We start from the raw sequence: 13,392 nt of genomic DNA, 5'->3' as shown, positions 1-13,392 counted from the left end.
TAGAGAAAATCTCCTGCATATAACGATTTCACCATGGCTAAAACTTAAAAGGTTCGATTTGTATTTGCACTTCTTCCAAACTAAGCCTAAAACAGAATTGGATGACAGAGGGATAGAGAGAAATAATAAAAAAAAGGGTAAATTTCTTAAACTATACTTATATGGTCTAGCTAATTGACTAAATGTATCATTACTATTTGAAAATTGACTAACATTACTCCTATTGTTTTTTATAATTGACTAACTCTACCCCTATTGTTAGCATCTGATAATGCTACGTTACAATCTGCGCACATGTGACTCCACTTGACCTATAAAATTTTTTTGAAACCCAATATTACCCTCATCTCCTGAGCCCCCACTTCCTCCATTCTCAGACGTCCCCCTCCACCTCTCATCTCTCTCCCCTTCTTTCTATGTTCGGTTTCAATTAATAAAAACGTAGGAAAAAGGCGTTTTCTCTCCACAAAGCTGCAAACAGAGGGGGTCTTATTCTTCTTGACGGAACGAACGCAGCGGAGACCCATCGCCATTATCAATGAGCGATCACCCCCATTTCTCTTTCTCTCCCCTTCTTAGTATTCTTTCCATACTCTGTTTTCTCCAACCGAAACAAGGTGACGAACCAACTCACCGCCAGTCTCTCCCTCCTTTTCATCTTCTTCCCCTCTCTTCTCCTCTCCTTTTTCTTCCTTCGTCCTTTATCTCTCTCTTTCTCCATTCTCTTCCCTTTTGGTCGAACGAATCAGAGGAGGTAAGAACCAATCGCCGTCGGCATCTCGACCCTGTTTTCCCTTCCTTTCTTCTGCTCCTTTCTCTTTCCTCTCCTACTCTTTTCTTCTTCCTTCCACTTTCCCTCTTTCTTTCTCTTTCTCCACCCTCTCCATTTCTTCTCCTTTGGTCTCCTCTTCTCCTTCTACCATTTCTCCGCTCCTCTCTCTCTCTCTCTCTCTCTCTCTCGTTCTCTCTCTCGTTTCAGTTCGTCTCTACCGTCAACTAGGACTGAGACCATCATCACCGAACATAACCCCTGCTTCGGTTTCATTGTTGTTTCATTGAAACCAATCCAAACCCGACCTGCCCGTCCGTGTATTGGTTGGATGTCAGTTCCTTGCTCACTGATTAAGTTCGAACGTAAAACCCAAACTATTGTAGTCCTATGGTGCCTCTTGCCAGCCATCGGTGAAAAGGCAACATGAAGGGGTGTATCAGCCACCCTATCTTTCTTTTTCTATAATGGCAGATCGTCAAAGGAAGCCAGTCGTGGGTGATTATGCTGGTTGTGGAAGCCTCCTCCAACGAATCGACTGTTGTAGGTGAAACTGCAATGCACCAGCAGGTGGTCACTTGATTCTTCTATTCTGTTCCATAACATCCTTACAGCAATGCACACCTGCACCTGATTCTTGTATTCTGCCAAAACAAATGCTAAGTTTCAAACTTGTGATCAATCTTATTTTTCCTATCGACTGACAGCACAGCTTCTCCAAATTGCGTTACTAGAGCCGAGAGTAAACATTAGTGGAACCTGGAAACCACCATTTTTAACAGGTCGGAGAAGGGTTAAATAATAAAGTCGGCGCTACCGAGAACTCGAATCGGGATATCGTCCTCACAAATTTAATCCTCACAATTCGAATCTGGATTTCATCCTTGATGAGGGCGGATTTGGCCCTCCAATGACATTGTGACATATGGCATCTCGGAACAAATAGGTGACATCCAGAACAACTTAGGCAACAACTTGCCTTAGCCAAGATGATGGTGTCTCAACTGGCGACCTGGCATAGGCGCCGACCTAGTGATCTGGCACAGGCGTTGAACTGGCAGCCTGGCACAAGCGCCGAACTTGCGACCTAGCACAGGCACCAAATTGGCAGCCTAGCACAGGCGCCAACCTGGCGACCTGTGAGACGTGCTCGCCGACAAATTCGGCATGCATATATCCCAACACTCACACAATCCTTGGAAGTTGGCTCATGTACCGGACGATCCGGAGGGTGGTCAACGTGCATGGTGGTTGCCTCCGGGAATCTCAGACCACTTATGCGACTTCTCGGAAATCTCGGATACGGTGCGTGAAGCCCACGCCAAACAATGCCTATATAAAGGCACCAACCCCAATGGCATGGGGGGGCAAGTAAGCATATGCTTTTAGCTCGCAGTCTACTATGAGAATACTAACTTAAGCATTGGAGCGACCTCGCCGGATTAGCCACCCCAGGTCCTCTGACATTGATTTCTTGCAGTTCTCTAAAGAATTACGAATCTCAACAATCAATCCAGCTCGGCCTGGTCAGCTCGCCACCTAATAGGCAGCTCGACACCTAATAGGAAGTTCGGCACCTAATAGGTAGCTCGGCCCTCAGGTCAGCTCGTCACCTAATATGCAGCTCGGCCCAATCAGTTCGGCACCTAACATACCCAGCTCGGCACCTAATCTGCCCCTAGCTCGGCCTAGTTAGCTCGACACCCAGGTCCTCATCCAACAAAAGTTCTCCACTTTGGCCTCTAGGTCATCAGTCACTTGGAAGCAGACCAAATGACGAGGTACTTAGCCAAAAATTGATTCATCAATTGGCATCGTCTATGGGAAACGCTACATAAAGCTAAGTTCTCATCCTCTGAAAAGCTAAGTCCTCTTCTTCCAGAAAGCTAAGTTCTCATCTTTTAGAAACTAAAGCTCTCACTTTCTAGTTTCCAATTTTTATGAACTCAAAGACTATGCAGGAAGTTGATAGCCAACAGACTAAGCAGCTCTACCAACTTTATTTCAACTCGGATAAACCCTCATCAGTCCTCTTCGCGAGGTACCCTCTACAAGATGAGCTCTTCGTGGCTCTCGCGGGAATTGGCAGCCAATGGACTACATGGACGCCCTTACCGGTCGAGCCTTCGAGGGCTCCCACACGAGCTGATGACCTAAAGTCAGTAGTCTTGCCCGTAGGTCGAGCTCTCAGTAGCTTTTTGTAGGAGTGGGTGACCGACGTCACTAACGAGGCTGATGCAGTGCAGCCATAACTCTAAAGTGTCGAGCTGATAAAAGACCTCAGCACCACATAAGACCCAGTCGCCTCTTCGGCATGGGCAAAATCAAGGGTAAGGAGAGTGGACTACGAGTCGCTCCCAGAGCCCAAGTGTTAAAGTACCGAGCTGATAAAAGATCTCGGCACCACATAAGACTTAGTCGCCTCTTCGGCATGGGCAAAATCAAGGGTAAGGAGAGTGGACTGGGAGTCGCTCCCAGAGCCCAAGGCTGCAAACACTTGGACTCTTCCGACCTGAGAAGAAAATTGGATCGATGCTTACGAGCTCATCGAATTAGTCATTCCATGCCAAAAGGAGCAATCTACTCCCTTCGTCGAGTTACTTTCAGCTCGGGAGTAGGGGGCAACTGATGAGGGCGGATTTGGCCCTCCAAAGACATTGTGAAACATGGCATGTCGGAACAACTAGATGACATCCGGAACCACTTAGGCAACAGCTGGCCTTAGCCAAGATGATGGTGTCCCAGCTGGTGACCTGGCGACCTGGCACAGGCGCCGACCTGGCGACCTGGCACAGGCGCCGAACTGGCAGCCTGGCACAGGCGCTGAACTGGCAACCTAGCACATGCGCCAAACTGGCGAACTGGCACAAGCGTCGACCTGGCGACCTGCGAGACGTGCTCGCCAACAAATTAGGCATGCATATCCCAACACTCCCACGATCCTCGGAAGTTGGCCCATGTATCAAACGATCCGGAGGGTGGTCAACATGCATGGCGGTTACCTCCGGGAATCTCAAACCACTTAGGTGACCTCTCGGAAATCTCGAATACGGTGCGTGAAACCCACGTCAAACAATGCCTATATAAAGGCACCAACCCCAATGGCATGGGGGGCAAGTAAGCATATTCTAGCTCTCATACTTTATGATTTTTAGCAAGCAGTCTACTATGAGAGTACTGACTTAAGCATCGGAGCGACCTCGTCGAGTTAGCCACCTCGGGTCCTCTAACATTGATTCCTTGCAGGTCTCTAAATAATTACGAAGCTCAACAATCAATCCAGCTCGGCCTGGTCAGCTCGCCACCTAATCTGCCCCCAGCTCGGCACCTAATAGGCATCTCGTCACCTAATATGCAGCTCAGCCTAGTCAGTTCGGCACCTAACTTGCCCAGCTCAGCCCAGTCAGTTTGGCACCTAACCTGCCTATCTCGACTCAGTCAACCCGGCACCTAATCTGCCCCCAGCTCGGCCTGGTCAGCTCCGCATCCAGGTCCTCATCCAGCAAAAGTTCTCCACTTCAGCCTCTAGGTCATCGACCACTTGGAAGCAGACCAAATGACGAGGTACTTAGCCAAATATTGATTCATCAATTGGCGCCATCTGTGGGAAACGCTACAAAAAGCTAAGTTCTCATCCTCTGAAAGGCTAAGTCCTCTTCTTCTAGAAAGCTAAGTTCTCACCTTTTAGAAACTAAAGCTCTCACTTTCTAGTTTCCAATTTTAAGAACTCAAAGACTATGCAGGAAGTTGATGGCCAACAGACTAAGCAGCTCTGCCGACTTTATTTCAACTTGGATAAAGCCTCATCAGTCCTCTTCACAAGGTACCCTCTACAAGATGAGCTCTTCGTGGCTCTCGCGGGAGTTGGCAGCCAACAGACTGCATGGATGCCCTTGCTGGTCGAGCCTTCGAGGGCTCCCGCATGAGCTGGTGACCTAAAGTCAGTAGTGTTGCCCCCGTATGTCAAGCTCCCAATAGCTTTTTGTAGGAGTGGGTGACCAGCGTCACTAACGAGGCTGATGCAGTGCAGCCATAACTCTAAAGTGTCGAGCTGATAAAAGACCTCGGCACCATATAAGACCCAGTCGCCTCTTCGGCATGGGCAAAATCAAGGGTAAGGAGAGTGGACTACGAGTCACTCCCAGAGCCCAAGGGCTAAAGCACCGAGCTGATAAAAGATCTCAGCAACACATAAGACCCAGTCGCCTCTTCGGCATGGGAAAATTCAAGGGTAAAGAGAGTGGACTGCGAGTCACTCCCAGAGCCCAAGGCTGCAAACACTTGGACTCTTCCGACCTGAGAAGCAAATTGGATCGACGCTTACGAGCTCATCGAATTAGTCATTCCAGGCCAAAAGGAGCAATCTACTCCCTTCGCCGAGTTACTTTCAGCTCGGGAGTGGGGGAAAATGATGAGGGCGGATTTGGCCCTCCAATGACATTGTGACACATGGCATCTCGGAACAACTAGGTGACATCCAGAACCACTTAGGCAACAACTTGCCTTAGCCAAGATGATGGTGTCCCAGCTGGCAACCTGGCACAGGCGCTGACCTAGCGACTTGTGAGACGTGTTCACCGACAAATTTGGCATGCATATCCCAACACTCCCACGATCCTTGGAAGTTGGCCCATGTACGGAACGATCCGGAGGGTGGTCAACGTGCATGGCGGTTGCCTCCGGGAATCTCAGACCACTTAGGCGACCTCTCGGAAATCTCGGAAACGGTGTGTGAAGCCCACACCAAACAATGCCTATATAAAGGCACCAACCCCAATGGCATGGGGGGGCAAGTAAGCATATTCTAGCTCTCATACTTTATGATTTTTAGCTCGCAGTCTACTATGAGAGTACTGACTTAAGCATCGGAGTGACCTCGCCAGGTTAGCCACCTTGGGTCCTCTGACATTGATTCCTTATAGGTCTCTAAAGAATTACGAAGCTCAACAATCAATCCAGCTCGGCCTGGTCAGCTCGCCACCTAATCTGCCCCCAGTTCGACACCTAATAGGCAGCTCGGCCCTCTGGTCAGCTTGACACCTAATAGGCAGCTTGACCCTCTGGTCAGCTCGGCACCTAATAGGCAGCTTGACCCTCTGGTCAGCTCGGCACCTAATAGGAAGCTCGGCACCTAATAGGCAGCTCGGCCCTCAGGTCAGCTCGTTACCTAATATGCAGCTCGGCCTAGTCAGTTCAGCACCTAACCTCCCCAGCTCAGCCCAGTCAGTTCAGCACCTAACCTGCCCAGCTTGACACCTAATCTGCCCCTAGCTCGGCCTGGTCAGCTCGGCATCCAGGTCCTCATCCAGCAAAAGTTCTCTACTTCGGCCTCTGGGTCATCAGCCACTTGGAAGTAGACCAAATGACGAGGTACTTAGCCAAAAATTGATTCATCAATCCTCAAAAAATTGGTCCCCGCACCGTCTTCACAACATTTTTAGCCATAAACTGGCATCACAACTCCCAATTTCATTAAGGTTTATGCCTGGAGATTGAGCAGAATTGGGGGGAGAGATAGAACGAAGGGGACAAAGAGAGAAAGAGAGGGAGAGAGAGAGGTGCGCCACTTCTACGGCGGTGATGAAACAGGGGCGAGAGGGAGAGAGAGAACGAAGGAACGGGGAGAGAGAAAGAGTTGTAGAGAAGTTTGGACTCGTGGCTTAATCCCTGATTTCTTTGGCGATTCTGACGATGAAATCATCACCCCCGCTGCATATCAGAAGTTTGTCGAAAAACCAGCCCATCCGAGATAACCCTCTTACATAGATTACAAAAAATAGAAGGGTAAAATAGTATTTTTATCTTGTTATTAACAGAATATTAAGAGATACTAACAGAGAAATATTAGTCAATTGTCAGAAACAGTAGGGGTAGTGCTAATCAATGTTCAAAGAACTGATCTTATTTTTTGGCATACAATTATGGATCGGCCATATTTCTTCCTCTCTATTCCAAGATGACCTAGAGTTTATTACTATTGTTCTTGTCCTTGTCGCAAGAGCAAGGGGGCTTTGAGCCCGGAACTCCTGCCCACGAAAACCCAACTCACGTTTATTGCAGCCACACATGGAGAACATCTCATCCTCTGAATAGTATTATGCAGGGGGAGATGTTCCCAATTCATGGGTGGTCGTGTATTGTGGGTAGGCATGGGCAAGGTTCTCGTGGGTAGGAGATCCGGAGTCGGGGGCTCTGGGGATGGTGGTGTAGTCTCGCACGATAAGTATGGAAAATGTAGAAGAATCGGGTTCTAATTGAACGAAAGTGACTGAAAAGTGAAAACCACATGAATGGCTAGGGTTTGGGGTAGTTGTAGGTTAGAGATCCATCGTTCTATGTTAGAGTTCAAGCTTTTGGTGAGACAAAAAAAGACAACTAATGTGCAATAGGGGTGAGCAAGAAAAATTAGAAAACCAAATTGAACTGAAAATCAATCAAAATCGAACTAAAAATTCAGTTAACTGAGCTAGACGATTGGGTTTCAGTTCGATATTTTTAAAAAACTATAGATACCGATTCGGTTTCGGTTAACCAATATAGAAAACCAGCGATTAACCGAATTGACCAGTATACATATATTTTGTGTATATTATATATTTTCTATATATTATAAATTAATAAATATGCATTATATATAAATACATATTTTATAATATATAATACATTATTTATTATTTAAAATATAATATCTTATATATATATATATATATATTTCTAGTTTTTATTAATATTTATATTTATATATTTTTTATAATATTATTATAAATATAAAAGACCAAAAACCAATGAATCAAATCAATGGTTAACCAAAAACCGGTAATACTGGTTCGATTTAAAAAATAGGCCCACGCCACATTTTGGGTAACCGAACTATGAGCACCCCTACTATGGACTGCAATTTTGGGAAGCAAATAACATAGCAACCATCATGGGTATTTTGGTTATTTTGCCCCTTTTATGGAAGGGGTGTAAATACAAAGTATCAAAAACTTTAGGGAGTTGATTGCAGGAGAAGTTTCGGCAACTGCCAGAAAATTCAAGGGAGATTTCCAACTCGATCTGGGTCAACCATGTGCCTTAATTAGGGGTGTCCACGGTTTAGTTAACTGAACCATTGGCAATTTTTTCAAACCGATCGGTGGTACGGTTTTTCTATTTCTCCAAACCGGTACCACCAATTAATCGGTTTGCCGGTTTCGGTTTTTGATCGGTTTGGTTCTTCGGTTTTTTGGTTTTTTATATTTATAATATATATTATATAAATATATGTATAATATTATATTATAAATAATAAATGATATATAATATTTATAAATAGATTATTATAAATATAATATAAGTATATATTTATATTTAATATATATAAAATATACATGTAAATATATATACCGGTTGGTTCGGTTAATCGCAAATTTTTTTGCAGTTCGATTTTCTAGATTCAATTCGATTTTTTAGTTTTTCAGTTTTTTATGGACAACCCTAACCTTAACCGCCCTTCCAATCTATTATATTATCTTTGCAAGCGACACTAACTTCATGCTAGTGGGGTGCTTCCATTTTGTCTCTCTAAATTCATTGATAAGGCCTTGCTAAGTGCTAATTATACCTATTGAGAATACTTCTTTCGTTTTTTTTTAATTTAATTTTTTTTTTTTTTTTTTGGGGGGGGGGGGGTGGGCGGGTTAAAAGCTAGCCAGAGAAATGGTTTATTGGTGTATAACTAGAAGTCTTTCCGAAGGCAAAAGCATGTGAAAGTACACTGTTTTCTTGCAACTAACGGCTTTTTCCAATGTTTCAATTTCTTTGTTGATTCGGACAGTTGAATTATTCCAACTGTTATCCAGTTCCTTTTTTTGGGTTTTTTTTTTACTTGAAATTTGATAAAAATCATTGATGACTTAGTCAAAACCTCTTTCATATGAATGGTTGAACTCTTGATCCATTCAATCCATTTCATCATGATCAGGTTATGGTTACACATTACATGCATATCAAAACTTTCCGAGGTTATAACTTTGCATTCAATTGTTGTATTTGGGCAGGAGCAGAAGGTGCCTTGCCCACTTTTTCTATCGAAAAATCTTTTCTTTTTTTTTTGTCTCAAATTAACTTAATACAAACCATATGTATAGACATGTAGGATTATATTATTGCTTATTGTATATAATATAAAATTCAAACAATGATGTATCACAATTTGACTTATTTTGACCTAAACGGGTCCTACAGGCAAAAATGGTTTGACATTCATGTCAGTTTTTAAAACACTGGTTTTATTTAAACTTTACACTGTCCATTTTCATCCACTGCATTTAACATTTGCCAATTTGCTTTTTCAATTGTTGGGGTCTCGAAAAACAACTATTTTACTTTCAGGGGCTTGGATCTGCTACCCACTGTTTCCACATCTCTACCACAAGACATTACAGCTGTGATAACAATTTGTGGATAGGGAAATGTTCTTAATACACAGTGGTAGTGCTCTGTAGATAGGGATGTAGGAACAATTTGTGAATAGTAGATTCAAAGTGTAATTTCAGAATCAAAAAGGTTTACAAGATAAACCTGGATTTTCTGCAAACACTATTCTGTCGTGTTAACTTTGAGATCGGAATTGGTTCTCGCAAGACTGCATGTGCTCACACCTTACTCACAGCCATTTGCAACTGTGTACAGGGAATATCTCTGTACTCGTATGTTTTTATTCATGGGAAATATTCCCAATGCACGATTGCAAGTGGCTGTGAGTACAGTGTGAATGTGATGGCTGAATCCAATTTTGTTAACTCGTTGTTGGTCGGGTACTTGGGTCGATCTATAACTATTTTTGAGACATTAAAGCTATGTTTGATTTGATAGAAAGTCAGAGAGAAACAGAAATCCAATTTTTCCTATGCAAGTTTACCCTGGTCTCTACTGTTTGTTTGTTTATTTTTCACTCTTTTCTTGCTGTTTGTGTTATCTGGTTTTGTAATACGAGCATTTTTTTAATGGAATTTGCCTTTTCCAGGCTTCAAATAAAAAGAAAAAGGAATGAAGGCAGAAGAAGTTTATTTATTTGAGAGGTAATCCCCACTATGAAAGAAAATCAATATAGGACGACAGTGGTACAAAGTTTGCCTCAGGTAAGAGGTACAAATCATAATAACAGACAAATGGATGTAAATTTTGCATCCAGTTGGGATTTACAACACAAACAGAGGGCGTAACTTTCTGTTTCTCTTATTTGCTATCAAACCAAACGCAGTTTGAAGTTCAAATGCACACACTTCACATGGTCGAGAATATATATATGTAATCACAATGTGGGTGAAGAATGCTGATGTTGGCCTTATTAGCAAATTCTGTATGATTTATGAGAAGACATTAGCTTTTAACTAGACATTGATTATCTGTGAGCGCAATGTGGTCACTCCCCAGGTCAAAGTTCCATTAAATTTTGAAGGACCAAAACTGGACTACCATCTGCACCCCAATTGTCTTTCCCACCTCAATTTTGAAAGGACAACTTTGGACCACATCTTTTCTTTGTTCGATCATAATTCCAAATCTCCTTTTCTTTGTCCTGTAATCTTTCTGCAACTTCTCGTCCTCTGTCTTTTGCCTTTCTGCATCTCTGCTTGTGTCTGTTTGAGGTGAATAGGAGAGATGCATTTTCCACTTCCTGAAGGAAAGATCCATAGTGAACCGATGAGGATTTCATGGTATGTGTTCTGTTCAATTCTCTTATCTCTCGTGGAGAAAGAGAAATCCTCCCATCCCATTAATAAAACAGAAACAGAATGTATTCTCCTGGTTTTTGTCATGCTACCAGAAGATTTATGGTAAGTGCTGCCTAAATGAAATACAGAGTCTGTGACTGTGTTTGCACACTCAAAGGTGAATTCCTATCAGAGATCCATTGATGTTGCCAAATTGGGTCCAATATCAAAAACATCTTCGATTAGTAATGGGCCCATATCGTATGCCTGAATCCCCCGTAGCCGTAGGGGCAATTCTTTTTCTCTATTTTGGAAGTAGCTCAGCATCACACTAACTCTACTTCAAGGTCAGTGGTAGTGGGACTCGAATCCTCATCACCTCTGGAACAAACCAGCTAACGTATGGCTCAGTTGGCTTCTAATAAGCTTTCCGTCATAGGACCCAAACTGAGTCACCTCAAAAATATCTCAATTAAGCTTATGCTGAATTCGGGGGGCTTCTAATAAAGTGTTTCTGCAGCTTATTGCATTTTAGCACCTTCAACTGCTATTTTGGTGATTAAGTGCAAAACGCACTTTTTCAACACCCACCTCCCCCAAAAAACAAAAAGCCACAAAAAAACCGCTTCTGATTTTTCCGTTTAGAAGAAGCCATTCTTTTAAGTTGAAAAAGTGCCTCACCAAATGTTCAAAAAGTGTTTCTCTAGTTTGCTTCGACGACCCTTTTAACAAATCACATCTTTAATTTTTTTTAACAAATCACATCTTTAATTAAAAACAAGATGCAATAATTCTTCTTTTTCTTTTTCTTATTCCTCCAAGTTTTGAGGAGGCTTATGCCTCTTGCATTCTATACAACACTTCATGCCTCTCATGACAAAACATTGGTTATATCTTCTCATTGATGATCTTATATTCGACTAGTTTTAGGATGAGAAATGAAGATTTTTCTCGTGTGAGAGGAGAGAGAGAGAGAGAGAGAGAGAGAGAGGGAACAACTGGACAAGCGAACACGTGAAGCCAAGCCAAGTTTTGGCATTTTATGGTATTAGCTGAGTTTATCTTCAATTCGTTTCTTTAAATTTATGATGCAAGCATCGTTGGAAGCGTTCAACCGAGGGTGGGACACGAAATTAGATTGGATGTCAGCCTCAGAGAAAAAGAAAATATCAAGTTGGGTTTGTTTCTAGAAACAGGGTGTTCTGAAATCTCAAGGATGCTCACATCATCAATTAAAGGAACTAAAACTTTTTAAGTTATTTAGATGATAGGCCAGGAGGCTAATGTTTGACTGTGCCACCTTGTGTCTTATGGACTGGACAGAGGAAGCGGAACCATCAACTTCCAGCCTTCCAGGTAGTGTGTGGTCATGAGCTGCATGTTCTTGCTTCCAAGTTAAGGCTGATCATGGCCCGGTGGCCAGCTTATTAAGCTTTATTAAATTTGATTTTTATATATAATAAGCTTTATTTTATAATATTTATATATAAATTATAAAACACGATTTTTTCTTTAAAGAAAAAGAAAAAAAAAAAAAGGAAGGAATGCTCCTTTTGACAGTGGATGTTACCTTGTCTATAGGTAATCACAAAAGCTCAAATTTTGCTGAAACATGTGAGGCGTAGCCTTTTTATCTACTGTGAAATAGGTAATGGTAATGGATCATCACGTTGCACGTTGATTAAAACAAGAAAAAGTTTCTCTTATGCTCATCATCATGGAGAAAAGAGTGGGGTTGGTATGACCACACGTAGGTGATAATGTGATATGATATATATGGTGAGGGCCAAGATGAAATTTTTGTGTTTGGCGTATTGTGAGCGCTTTGAGTTTGAGGTTACACAAAATATATGACTTGTCTGGTCTGTGGGTAACATTATGTCATTTTATCTATACTACTCAGATATCAGCCATATATATATGTTATCAATGAAGCAACAACCTAAGTAGGTACTTGTTATTTCCATTTGTCTCTCTGATGGTGATGGGAAACCCTACCCAACTTCTTCACCATTCACTTTAATTTCCCCAGCTCTGGAGTGTGATGGGTGATGTCTAGATGAATAAATTTGTTTGTGTATAGATTGTAGTTATATATATATGTATTGTCGTCCTAACTCCTATGATCACATTTAACAAGCTGTGTACGATCAAACCAATCCAACGGGATTCAATCAAACTGGTATTGTGTCTGTCTATAATAAGAGATATACTATTTTTATAGATTATTATTTTAATTGGAGAATTTGTCTTGGGATAACCCAAACAAGTACGATCCTACTCAACTGTGCAAGGGCCGGGCGGCCACCGGTACCGGATGTTTCATATTTGACTGTTTCTAAGCTAGTCTTAGCAAGAAAAGACGAGCAATATGGGCTCCATATTAGTGAAGGGAGGTCATCACATCAATGATCAATCCATACCCATGCTCTGACCCTCTTATGCCGTACGCCAAAGAAAAGAAAGAGAAGAACCAATTAAGTAAATGAAATTTGGAAGTATCGATGAATTAATTAATCTATACTCTCTGCAGTGAAGATGGTTATCAGAGAAAGACATTGGGGTTGGGGGTTGATTTCGAATTTCCATAGCCGTCGTTTATGTTATCAACTCCCAAATTTAAAGTTTCCTTTTGACAATGGTCCTTGTGCAGTCCTCGGCCGGTCAGTTGGGTTGAGTCTACAATATTGAATTATTTATTGATTGTCTTTGACAATTTTCATATGCAAGTGTATATATATATATATATATATATATATATATATATATATATCTTTTTCTCATCATCTTTTCTTCCATTCTTTTTGGATCCAAAACCTTGTGAATTGATTCCGTGAGAAACCAAATAAAACAGTTATGATGTAGAATATGGGAGGGTCAAGGGTGGGTGGGCACTGGGAAGGGAGGCGGCTGATCTTTACT

Source organism: Nelumbo nucifera, chromosome 2, assembly GCF_055504915.1.
Source record: "Nelumbo nucifera cultivar China Antique chromosome 2, China Antique-T2T, whole genome shotgun sequence".
Classification (NCBI taxonomy): Eukaryota; Viridiplantae; Streptophyta; class Magnoliopsida; order Proteales; family Nelumbonaceae; genus Nelumbo; species Nelumbo nucifera.
The sequence above is the reverse complement of the archived record's forward strand: the minus strand, read 5'-3'. Positions refer to the sequence as shown.